The 13,476-nt window shown below is 40.4% G+C and overlaps 1 long non-coding RNA gene across 1 annotated transcript; it reads right to left on the bottom strand.

The window, feature by feature from the left end:
• Positions 1-3,917: 3,917 nt before the first annotated feature.
• LOC125924511 (uncharacterized) lies at positions 3,918-13,414 on the bottom strand. Its single transcript, XR_007458444.1, has 3 exons — positions 11,323-13,414; positions 5,197-5,325; positions 3,918-4,230 (listed from the first exon to the last, which is right to left on the bottom strand). It is a non-coding gene; the product is annotated as an uncharacterized LOC125924511 (long non-coding RNA).
• Between the last annotated feature and the right edge of the window lie 62 nt (positions 13,415-13,476).

The raw sequence follows: 13,476 nt of genomic DNA, 5'->3' as shown, positions 1-13,476 counted from the left end.
CATTCTCTTTCTATGATTTTTAAGGTTGTTTATGTGATGTGGTGCACAATTATTCTGTAGGTTAAGCTTCAGCAAGGCAAAAAGAACCCTTATTTTATTCTGATTAAAAGGATAATACATGTTCATATAAAATATTCAAACAGTTCTAAAGTTGTATAGAAACAATAAAAACCATTGAAAAACTCTAGTTCCTACATATGGCTGCTATACATTATTATAAAGATTTGAGGGGGGCTCCTGGGTGGCCCAGTCGGTTAGGCATCCGACTCTTGATTTCGGCTCAGGTCATGATCTCATGGTTCATGAGTTCAAGCCTCTTGTTGGACTCTGTGCTGACAGCACGGAGCCTGCTTGGGATTCTCTCTCTCCTTCTCTCTTGCCCCTGCCCTGTTCATGCTCTCAAAATAAATAAATGAAAACTTAAAAAAATAGATTTGGGGGAATATCTTTCCAGATGTCTATTCATGGATATATAAAAATACATTCTAAAATATTAATGAGTTACTACTAAACATGTTATTTTGTAACTAAGTTTTTTCACTTAGCAGTGTGGCTTTCCAGGTCAGTGAATAACTGACATACCTAAATACACATCATATTCTTTAATGGCTGCATAATATCCTATCCCTGCATGTGTCACAATGTATTCAAAGAATCACCGCTTTGGATTGCATATAATTTTTTGAGAGAATAAATTACAGTGTAATGACTAAGTGATTTTACTTTTGTACATTTGTCCAATTATTTCTTTTGGACAATTTCCTAGCAATGAACTTTGCTGGATCAAAAATATCCACCTTTGAGCTTTTGAATTTTCTTTTGTTTTTCCAAAGTTCTTATTTTTATTTTGAGAGAGAGACAGATACAGCACAAGTGGGGGGAGTGGCAGAGAGACAGGGCGAGAGAGAGAATCCCAAGCAGATTCCACAATGTCAGAACAGAGCCCTACACGGGGCTTGAACTCACAAACACTGAGATCATAACCTGAGTAGAAATCAAGAGTTGGACGGTCAACTGGCTGAGCTACCCAGGTGCTCCTGAATTTTCTTAAATTTATATTGCCAAATTGCCTTCAGAAATTTTGTACTCTCACCAAAACTACATGAGAATGTCTGTTCCCCTGCAGCCTTGCAAACACTGAGGTTTGTCCATCTTTTCCAACTTTGGCAATATAATAGGTGCATCAGTTCTATTTCTGTGTAACAAATTACCACAAACTTAGCAACTGAAACCATATTTAATTATCTCACGGGGTCTGAGAATCAGGCATTCAGGCACAGTTGAACTGGGTCCCTCTAAATTCTCTCAAAATTTTCACTGCAATCAAACCATAAGCCGGGGCCTGGGACTTATCTGAAGGTTTAATTAAGGGAGGATTTGCTTCTAAGCTGACTTACATGGCTGTTGGCAGGATTTAGTTTCTTTTGGGTTGTTGGATTGAGGGCTTCAGTTTGCAGCTGGCTACTGGCCAGAGGCTGTCCCTCAGTTCCCTGCCACGTGTGCCTCTCCAACACGGCAACTTGCTTCATCAAAACCATCAAGGAAGTAAGTCTGCTGGCCAGATGGAACTCAGAATCTTTTGCAATCTGATCATAGAAATGACATTCCCTCAATGTTGAAGTAGTCTATTGTTTCTTAGAAGCAAGTTATTCAAGGAGATGGGATGATACAAAGCCATAAACACCAGAAGAAGAGATTATTAGGGTCCATGTTGGAACATGCCTCCCAAAATCCCCCCTCTGGTCCTCAATGATTCACATCACTTCCACATGCAAAACACATCATCCTCTCCTAAGGCCCTCAGGGGTTTCATCCCATTATAGCATCTGCTCAAAGTTCAGAATCTCATCATCTAAATCAGGTCCTGCTACAAAGGAAGCTACTTAGGTGTAGTTTTGGTAGGTATATCTCCTGGAGCACAGTTCTTTTCAATTTAGGGGGACTGTGAAACTAAAGAGATAGATTTTCTTCCTCCTAGACACCTAACAGACAGTGGTGTGACAGGCAAAGGAAAACAGCTAAGTCATTGCCAATCACATTGGGGAAAATGGTAGATACAAAAGCATCAGTGATCCAGAGCAACTCAGAAATAACTCCTCAGCAAATGTTGGACATTTTTTGGTTAGGCTTCAAGGTCTAGGTATAGTTCTCTGTGGTCCTTGACTCCACCCCCTAGAATCTTGGTCCCATATTCTGAATCTCTGTTCCTTTTCGCGAAAGTAGCAGAAGTTGGCAGTGTACGTGGTTTTCTCAGCCTGACTCCTGCCAGTAGAATTTGGGAAGCCCAACACCTTCTTTTCATTTTTGTACTGTCTCTGTCCCATTCAGTCCAAAGTGGCAGTGTTTTGGTGATGCAATTTTCTCATAAACTTTGTGGGTCAACTATGAATTTCACTGGGGTTCACTTTACTGCACAAAAGCCAATCCAAAATCTCTTCTGGGTAAGACCTTCTCTACTGTGGGCCCCTCTTGATTTTGCTAAGAAAAAAAAAAAAAAAAACGCTCCTAAACTTCCTAGAAGATCTATGGGTTAATTGAGAGGTTCCTTGAAGCATACCCTTAAACTCTCTCAAGATCCTTCATGTGACTGAATAGTATGATCCTTCGATCTTTCTGAGGTTTTAACAAAAGGTTCTTAAGTCACACTCTCAGCTTTTTCTCCATGCTACTTTCTCAGTCAGTGCTTAGAAGCCAGTCCCCCGGGGGGGCCTGGCTTGCTCAGGCAGTTAAGCTTCTTACTTTGGCTTGGGCCATGATCTCACTGTTATGGGTTCATGCCCCACATTGGGCTCTGCGCTGACAACTTGGAGCCTGCTTCCGATTCTGCCTCTCCCTCTCTCTCTGCCCCTCCCCCACTTGCAGTCTGCCTCTCTCTCAAAAATAAATAAACATTAAAAAAAAAAAAAAAAAAAAAACAGGGGCGCCTGGGTGGCGCAGTCGGTTAAGCGTCCGACTTCAGCCAGGTCACGATCTCGCGGTCCGTGAGTTCGAGCCCCGCGTCAGGCTCTGGGCTGATGGCTCGGAGCCTGGAGCCTGGAGCCTGTTTCCGACTCTGTGTCTCCCTCTCTCTCTGCCCCTCCCCCCTTCATGCTCTGTCTCTCTCTGTCCCAAAAATAAAAAAAAAAAATTAAAAAAAAAAAAAAAAAAAAAACAGTCCTCCATTTTAGCATCTTTTCCCATCTGAAGAGGCTAAAAAATTCCAGAATTATCAAGTCCTGGCTTCTTTTGCTTAATAGTTATTCTCTTATTTCTCTCCTCTTACATTTTACTATAAATATCAAGAAGAAACCCAGTGGCACCTTCAACACTTTTGCTTGAAAATTTTCATGATTGCATGTCTACGTTCATCACTTAGAGGTCTTGCTTTCCACATAATTGCAGAAAACACCTGGCTAAATTTTCTGCTATTACAAAAAAAAAAAAAATGTTCCTGGGGCACCTGGGTGACTCGGTTAAGCGTCCGACTTCAGCTCAGGTCATGATCTCACAGTTCGTGAGTTCGAGCCCCGCGTGTGGCTCTCTGCTAACAGCTCGGAGCCTGGAGCCTGCTTCTGATTCTGTGCCTCCCTCTCTCTCTCTGTCCCTCGGCCACTTGTGCTCTCTCTCTCTCTCTCTCTCTCAAATACAAATAAACATTAAAAATATTCAAAAACATGTTCCTCATGTCCTTTTAAGCCTCCTGGGCACTGTATTTAAAGTCCATTATTTCTTCTCACAAACCGTTCAAGACAATTTGGCTTTCCTTTTTGTGCTCCTCAAAATTTTTCCAGCCTTCGACCACTGTTTGGTTTCAAACCCACTCCCACATTTTCAGGTATTTATTACAGCACCCCCTATTAGGCACCAAAATCCCACAATTAGTTATCTGTTTTTTTTGTTTTGTTTTGTTTTGTTTTGTTTTGTTTTGTTTTTTAGTTATCTGTTGCTACAAAACAATATTCCCACAAATTTACCAACTGAAAAACAGTACCTATTTATTATCTCACAGTTTCTGTGAATCATGAATATGGATACAGCTTAACTGGCTGCTCTGCTTTGGTGCCCCTCAGAAGGACGTTAGCCAGCACTGGAGTCTTATCAGGGAAGATTCCGTTTCCAAATTCATGTGGTTGTTGGCAGGATTTAGTTCTTTCTGGATCATCCGACTGAGCATCTTGCTTTCTTGCTGGCTGCTGGTAGGAGGCCACCCTCAAATTTCTTGCCCCATGTGCCTCTCCTCAGGGAAGCTCACTTTACCAAATAAGCAAGAGACGAGAAAATAGGATTTTCCAGCAAGACGACAGCTACAGTCTTATGTAATGTAATCACCCTTTGCCATATTCTATGGTTAGAAATAAGTCATGGGTTTCTCCCATGCTCCAGGGGAGGAAATTACACAAGGATGTGAATACCAGGAGTCAGGATAACTGGGCAGCATCTTAAGAGTCTTTCATCCACAAAATACTGGTGCCTTCAGTTAGGGACCTATCTTCGTGTGTAAATGGCCATTGGGTTTTTATTCCCATTAATATGAACATCAACCATTCTTTTAAATATGTCCTGAACATTTACATGTGCTAGGCATTATGTTAGGTACAGGGTATAATGATGAACAAAGCCATACACAGGTCTTGTTCTCATGGAAATTATAGTCAGAGAGAGAGAAAAAATAATTCTGTGAATAAATGTGAAATTACAATTTTGACAAATACTATGAAAATTTGTGGTGCTATGAAAATATGTAATATGAGGAAGTGACTGGATCTGGTGGTTGAGCACAGCCTGTGGGAGGATGTTTCACTTGAGATATGAAGAATGAGTAGGAATTAACCAGGGAAAGCCCAAGGAAGAGAAATACAAGGGGCTTATAAGAGCAGAAATCATCGAGTGATTGAGGAATGAAAAATGTGATTAGAGCAAAGAAACCAAGAGTCACCTCCAGATTCTCATCTGTGCTTTGGAGTCTACACCTGTGTATTCACCTGCCTATCTTCATCTGGATATTTTGTACTCCTCAAAATCAATGCATATAAAACCATACCACTAATCTTGGCTTGCCAAACTTAGTTCTTTCCCAATATTCCCTATCTCAGTGAATGGCACCACCATCTGTGCAACTGGAAGTGAGAAGCATAGGAATCATTCTTGAAAATTCCATCGTCCTCAATCCCTTGCCAAAATCTTAAGGACTTTATCACCAGTTACAGAAATGCTCACCACAATCCAGATACACCAAATTTTCTCATGTCCCAAGCCTTTACTTTTGCTGGTCTCCATGCTTAGAATTAATCTCCACCCCCTTCCTTCTCTTCTTGGCAACATCCTACTCATCCTTCAAGACTTAACCTAAACAGAAGGAAAAAATCAACAAAATTAAAGGCAGACTAGAGAATGGGAGAAGATATTTGCAAATGACATATCTGATAAAGGGTTAGTATCCAACATTTATAAAGAACTTATCAAACTCAACACCAAAAAACAAATAACCCAGTTAAGAAATGGGCAGTAGGCACGAATAGACACTTTTCCAAAGAAGATGTCCAGATGGCCAACAGACACATGAAAATATTCTCAACATCACTCACCATCAGGGAACTACAAATCAAAACCACAGTGAGATACCACCTCACATCTGTCAGAATGACTAAAATTAACATAAGAAACAACAGGTGTTGGCGAGGATGAGGAGAAACGGGAACTCTCTTGCACTGTTGATGGGAATGCAAACTGGTGCAGCCACTCTGAAGAACAGTATGGAGGTTCCTCAATAAAATGCAAATAGAACTACCCTACAGTCCAAGAATTGCACTATTAGGTATTTACCCAAAGGATACAAAAATACAGATTTGAAGGGGTACATGCACCCCAATGTTTATAGCAGCATTATCAACAATGGCCAAACTATGGAGAGAGCCCAAATGTCCATCAACTGATAAATGGTTAAAGAAGATGTGGTATATATATTATATAAAATACATATATATATATAATATATATATATATAATGGAATATTACTCAGCCATCAAAAAGCATGAAGTATTCATAATGACATGGATGGAGCTAGAATATATTATACTCAGTAAAATAAGTCAATCAGAGAAAGAAAAAAAACATATGATTTCACTCATATGTATAATTTAAGAAACAAGACAAATGTACATATGGGAAGGGGGGGGAGAGAAGAGAGGGAAACAAACCACAAGAGACTCTTAATGATAGAGAACGAACTATGGGCTGATGGAGGGAGGTGGGTGGGAGATGGGATAGATAGGTGATGGGTAACTAAGGAGGGCACTTATTGTGATAAGCACTGGAAGTTGTATATAAGTGATGAATCACTGAATTCTGGAAATAATCTCTCCCACCTTAGTGATGCCAAATATTTTGTATATATCTTATCATCCCTGTTACAGGTTGTGTTCTCTGGGAAGCAGACTTCGAGATAGATCAGCATATTAGGAAGTGCTCTCAGAAACAGTGCCTGTAGAAGGGAGGGAAGAAAGTAGGACTGGGCAGAGGGAAAACTGAGCTATCATACAGTGCTAACAATCCTCAGCCAAGCCCATAGAGTGCTCTGGGGCTGGGATGGTCTTTTAAAATTGTCCCAGGGGGGTTATGGGGGTGTTAGGGGGGTGCTTGGGTGGCTCAGACAGTTGAGCCTCAGACTTTTGATTTTGTCTCAGGTAATGATCCGAGGGTCATGGGATCGAACCTTGTGTTGTGTTCTGGGCTGAGCGTGGAGTTTGCTTGGGATTCTCTCTCTCTCTCCCTCTGTTCCTTTTCCCTGCTTGTACTCTCTCTCTCTTTCTTTCTCAAATAAAATAAGATAAGGTCGCCTAGGTGGCTCAGTCAGTTAAGTGTCCAACTCTTCATTTGGGCTCAGTTCAAGATCTCATAGTTTGTGAGATCGAGCCCTGTGTCAGGCTCCATGCCATCAGCACAGAGCCTGCTTGGGATTCTCTCTCCCCCTCTCTCTCTGGTCCTCCCCTGAGCACATGCTCTTTCTCTCAAAATAAAAATTAAAACTTAAAAAAAAACTCTAAGAAGTAAAATAAAATAAGTCCCAAGTTAGGACAAGGCGGCCAAGATTTTATACTCCCAGGCTATTGGGTGACTCGATGTGGGCTATTCCTGGGAGGAGACATGACTTTGGCTGAGGAGGTTTTCCTCAGTAATCTTCCCAAAAGTCTGACACCTACCTCAGGGATGCCTTCTAGTAATACTCCCAGAATTGGGGATAAGTTCCTCATTATTGAAGGGGCATCTGGGAAGCACATCACAGCATCCACTATAATCCCCATGTTCAAATCAACTTACTATAGCAATACTATCTTGCATTAAGGCTATTTTTAAAAGGGTCCATTATACTTACTAGGTTCTGAGATTTCTGAGGACAATATGCATTTAAATCAGAGTTGCAATTTAATAACAGTACAGTGAAGAAATGACTAAATGACCCAAGGAGACTAATTAACCAAAAACATGGGAGCCTAATTGATGAAACCAAATGTCAATTTCTTCCTTTACACCAGTATTTTTCAACCATATTTTCATTATCACCCCGCTAAGTGCCTTTTTAGTTATTTTTTCCCTAATTACCCCCTGTGAACTAGTAATGCCACAGATATATTGCATATCTTTGCATCTAGTATATTTTATTTGTGTGTTATACGTTTCTTAAAGTATTTTTTGCCCGAAGAACCAGTTATTTGTACCCCCATGGGAGCAACATTGGTTCATCAAGAATGCATGATTTATGCCAATAAATGTAACTGCTAAGAGAATCAGAGTACTTAAGCCAACTCTTCAACCCATTCTCTGTTATGTGGTAGAGTCTATATGAGATGCCACATGGGTGTGGTGTGCTGAGCATGAAATCAGTGCAAAGGGGGTTAAATGACCTTAGCAGTCACCTGTTGAGCCAAGATGGTCTGATACCCTTTTCCCCACCGCAAGATAATAGTGACACAATAGTTGAGTAGTCAAGGAGGGACTCCATTATTTTGTTTAGCCTCTGTACAAACTATTGCTTTTGTCGTTTACTTTTTGTTGCTTATTTTTAATTATAAAGTATTTCTGGCATATAAAAAGTAGAGATAATATAAGAAGGCGCTTGTACCCACAACCCAGTTTGAGATAAAACATGACAGATACATTTGCAGTCCCCTGTGGACTCACTCCAGTCTCATTTCTGTCTCACTCTCCCTAGAAATAACCACTATCCTCAATTTGGTGTTCATTATTCCCATGCATGGTTTTGCATTTTTATTTATAAATCTGTCTTTTAAACTTTATACACATGATATCAGAATGTACATCTCCTTTGCTAGGTTTATTGTGGCATGGCATTCCACCAAATGAATTTGCAGTAACTTTTGCTTTTATTATCACATTCAGTCTTCTCTTCTTCCCTTGGCCCCTACCTTCATGCCCCAACCAGTTTTTACTTCCATGCAGGTTCTTAGCATATCTTCTGATCTTTTAAAGAGAATGGGAAATATCTTGGCCCTTTCAGCAAAGATAAATTATCTTTCAGCTTAGGATATTTCTGCAGATAATTTCATTATTTATTAATTCTTACTAATTTATTCTGAGGATAACCCTTTCCTGACCATAGTTCCAAAGTCTTGGCACACTCAAACTGTAGTTTCCTGCTTTACTGTAAAATCACTCTCTTGGTGTATAATCCTGTGGCCCAGGAGTTTACAATGGCAGCAGACTACATTTTGAAGACCCAAGTCAACATTTTCCTTCCATGAGCCCTCAGAGATAAGCTACTTGAGTGGAGGCTTCCTGCACAGTTATGGACTGAAGGTTTGTGTTCCCCTGCCCCCCAAATTCATCTGTTCAAGCCCTAACCCCCAGTGTGACTGTATTTGGAGATAGGGCCTTTAAGGAAATAATTAAGGTTAAATGAAGTCATAGGGTAGGGCTTTGATCTGAAAGGACCAGTATCTTTAATACAGGAGTGCTGGTGCATAGGGGTATACGCACCCCTATGTTTATAGCAGCGCTTTCAATAAGAGCCAAATTATGGAAACAGCCTAAATGTCTATCAACTGGTGAATGGATAAGGAAGATGTGGTTTATATATACAATGGCATACTACTTCGCAATGAGAAAGAATGAAATCATGCCATTTGCAGCAACGTGGATGGAACTGGAGGGTATCGTGCTAAGTGAAATAAGTCAGTCAGAGAAAGACAGATATCATATGGTTTCACTCACCTGTGTGGATCTTGAGAAACTTAACAGAAGACCATGTGGGAAGGAAAGGGGGAAAAAAAGATAGTAACAGAGAGGGAGGGAGGCAAACCATAAGAGACTCTTAAATACAGGGAACAAACTGAGGGTTGATGGGGGGATGAGGGAGAGGGGAAAGTGGGTGATGGGCATTGAGGAGGGCACTTGTTGGGATGAGCACTGGGTGTTGTATGTAAACCAATTCAACAATAAATTATATTAAAAAATAATAAATAATTAAAATTTAAAAATTTAAAAAACGATACTTACATATATAAAAAAAAAGGATTAGTATCCTTATGTGACACCAGAGTTCACTGGCCTTCTATCTACCTTGTGAGAACACAGTAGGAAAACGGCCATCTACAAGCCAGGAAGAGAGCCCTTACCAGAAACTGACCATACTGACACCTTGATCCTGGATTTCCAGCTTCCAGAACCACGAGAAAATAAATCTTTTGTTTTAGCTACCCCGTCTAGGGAATTTTATTATGGCAGCCTGAACATACAGATACACACTCTATTCCCAAGAACTGATCACACAGGATACTGAAAAAGAGGAGCAGCCAAGGGGTCAAAGGCAAGGAGAAGGCTGGCTTCTACTCTGACTCTAGGGTATGACGACACTTTGAAGCTCTTTTTTTTTCTTCAGTGAAATGAGAGGCTTTAAGTAGAACTTCTTCAGGTCCCTTAAAACTTCCTAATTAAAAGGGTTAGATTACATTTGTGGGCTATGACTCAGGCAATTACACTGCTAGGATTCTATCTTTAAGAAGTAATTATGGATAGTCACAAAGATTTAGTTCATGCCAGAACTGCATTCAATGGCAAGAAACAAAAACAAAAACCCCTGTAATCTAACTATCCAACAATAAAGTACGTTAAATTACAGTAGAGCCAGACAGTAGAATAAGTGAATATTTATTGTGTAAGCCTATAAAAACTGCTTTTGTTAAGAAACATCAAGGATATAGTATTGAGAAACCTTGTTTTTTAAAGTCGTAGATTGGCAAAAATTTTGTTAGAAATCCCCTCAGTGAGGCTGGAACGACATCGCACTGTTGTAAGGACCTGAGCCATGCAGTTCACTTTCTAAAAATTTCCTTGAACTGTTTTGGTTTTTTTTTTTGAGGTGTAGCAACATAAACTCTAATATTTAAAGTATACAACTTGATAAGTTTTGACCTGTATGTATGTAAACATCATAGAACCATCACAACAATAAAGATAATGAACATATCCATGACTCCCTGGTTTTCTGGTACCCCTTTGTAATCGCTTCCTCCTACTTCTTGCTCCCACCCCTCCCTTCAAGTAACTATTTTATCTGCTTTCTGTCTCTATACTTTGCATTTCCTAGTTTTATATAAATGGAATCATATTCTATGTACTCTTTTTGCCTGGCTTCTTTCACTCAGCATAATTATGTGGAGATTCATCCATGTCGTTGCACGTATTTATAATTCATTCCTTTTTACTCCCAAGTGGTATTCCACTGTATGAGTCACTTTGACACTTAGAAAATGCAGGGGTTTTTTTTGGGGGGGGGGGCGGTGCCTGGGTGGCTCAGTCAGTTAAGCGACTGACTCTAGATTTTGGTTCAGGTCGTGATCTCAGGGCCCCACATCAGGTTCCACGCTGGTGACATTGGGCCTGGTTGGGATTCTCTTTCTCTCTCCCTCTTTCTCCCCCTCCCAGCTCTCTCTCTCTCTCTTCCAAAAATAAACTTAAAAAAAAAAAAAAAGGATAAAGCAGTGTTTTAATTCCAACCCACGTTTCAGGCTTCAGAAACATTTCACATTTATCTTAATTTTGCCATTTCCAAGGAATTAGGATTCTGAGTCTACTTGGGTCAGGCCTGATAACTCCTTTATACACAACCAGTTTTGCTTTGAGTCTTTCAAAGCATTGCTTCATTTAAACTTTACCTAAACTTCATTCTGCTACAATAAGCCCAACTTTGTGGAACTACAGGTGTGTTTCTGGTTTTAGATAGGCTTTATCCACTGACATGAATGTTCATGACCACATTAAGTGCAAAACAGTAAATAGTGTACAACCTTATCTATGTTTTTAAAATATAAATACTTGAGGGGTACCTGGGCGGCTCAGGTGGTTAAGCGTCCGACTTCAGCTCAGGTCCTGATCTCACTGTTCTTGGGTTCGAGCCCCACATCTTGTGCTGACAGCTGAGAGCCTGGAGCCTGCTTCAGATTCTGTCCCCTCTCTTTCTCTGCCCCTTCCCCACTTATGTTGTCTTTCTTTCTCAAAAACAAATAAATAAACTTTAAAATAAATGTGTAAAACATATATATATAATATATACATATATATACATAGGTAACATATACATATATTACAAAACCTGGAAAAATGACTATAAAGTTATATATGAAAATGATGTTATCTGTATTACTAAACAAAGTAAAATTTTAAATTTATTTTAAAGTTTTTTTTTAAAGGTATTTTTAGGGACAGTCACAGAAAAAAGCAAGGTGAAATGATTTTACGTAATCAATACTTGCTAGGCTGCCCAAGGAACAGGGAAATCCTGCTACTCTTATTGTATAATCTGTCCAATTCCTAAATCCACAGGTGTTAACCTAGAATGGGCAGTGGAACCTCTTAGGAAATTCATCACATTTCCCGTCTCTGGAAACAAAATGTTAAGAATGGGATTATAAATCTAACTTCATAAACATAAATGGAATTTGGAACCTTGTAGAGTTAAAGCAGATCCCAATGATATCTTCAAAGTTTTAGGCCTTATAATTTACACTGTCTTTAATTATAAGTCTATAAAAGCTTAGCAAGAGTGGTTTATTTTTATTATTATTTACAAAACTCCCTTCCACCCATTAATCACAACATGCATTTACAATACTGTTGCAAAGTAGGTCAAAATACTCCTTAATACAGTTTTGGCATTAGGTGCTTATTAATCTTATCCCATTTATATTCTTTGAGAAAGTCTGCACAGTTGACCCTTGAAAAACACGAAGTTGAACTGCTTGGGTCTACTTATACATGCATTTCTTTCAACAAACAGCACAGTACTGTAAATGTATTTTCCTTAAGATTTTCTTAACATTTTTTTTCTCTAGCTTACTTTAAGACTTATTTAAGACGATAGTATGTAATACATATAACATACAAAATATGCGTTAGGTGACTGTTCCTGTTCCTGGTAAGGCTTCCAGTCAACAGGAGGCTATTACAAGTTTTGGGGGAGGCAAAAGTTATACTCCACTGCCCAGGAGTCAGTGCCCTTAACCCCCGAGTTGTTCAAGGGTCAACTGTAATTAGTCCAGTCAAGACACCTGCTTAAATGTTTGCTATCATTTAATGATTAAAGTTTCCATATAGCAAAAAGGAAAAAACTGAAGGCATCCAGCAAACATTATCTTTGTAATTAAAATCTGAAAAGGCAATTCATTTCTTCCTAACTCTACCCAGAGATGGTCAACACAGATTATAAACACAGAATTTTTTCAAACTCCTTTTGTGGTCTTGTATAAAAGCTTAAAATAAAACACAAGGGGGGAGCTACCTCTACGCGTAAACACAGTTCAATGTGCTTCTCTTGTTATTTCTTATTAAAGCTACAAATTACTAGGAAAATAGTGCCGCCCACGGGCTTTCCAAGTTTTGATTTCTGGGGAACACCCAGATCAACAGTGAATGAGCCAGGCTAGCGAATGATAGGCACGCAGTATGTTAGTTGGCCCTGAAGAGAAATAGTCAGTTTGTGAATGAAACCTAGGCCTTGCAAGAGGAGTGCCGGCTTCATACTCAGTTAAGCCTACTCTGGAAGCATCTAGCCGTGTGACCCAGGGAGAAAATGTTTGTTCCACCCCAACACCACTCCCAGGAAAAGAATGTAGAAAACCTACACCCTACTTGAGCGACTTTGACCTAGACCCCCTTACCCGCTTCCACACTCTTCACCCACTCCTCCCTACCCCCACCCCATCCCCGACTTCCTCGAGAGCCCCTCCCCCGGACCCATTCAAAGCGCCACGTCTCCTAGCTCCGGGGCACCAGCCACCCGGCGGAGGCTTCCTGCAGTTAACCCCTCCCAGACTCCCGTCCAAGGTCAGCGATCCCCAGGCTCGGAGCCTCCACTAGGCCAGGACTGGTCACCACCAACCGCGAGAGCCACGCCCTCGACCCAACGGCTCCCGCCCCGCCCCGCCCTGCCCACGTGACACCCACGTCCCGCCCAAGTTGCCCACGTGACCCGCGGCCATCTC

Source organism: Panthera uncia, chromosome F2 (assembly GCF_023721935.1).
Source record: "Panthera uncia isolate 11264 chromosome F2, Puncia_PCG_1.0, whole genome shotgun sequence".
NCBI classification, from domain to species: domain Eukaryota; kingdom Metazoa; phylum Chordata; class Mammalia; order Carnivora; family Felidae; genus Panthera; species Panthera uncia.
The sequence above is the reverse complement of the archived record's forward strand: the minus strand, read 5'-3'. Positions and strand labels throughout refer to the sequence as shown.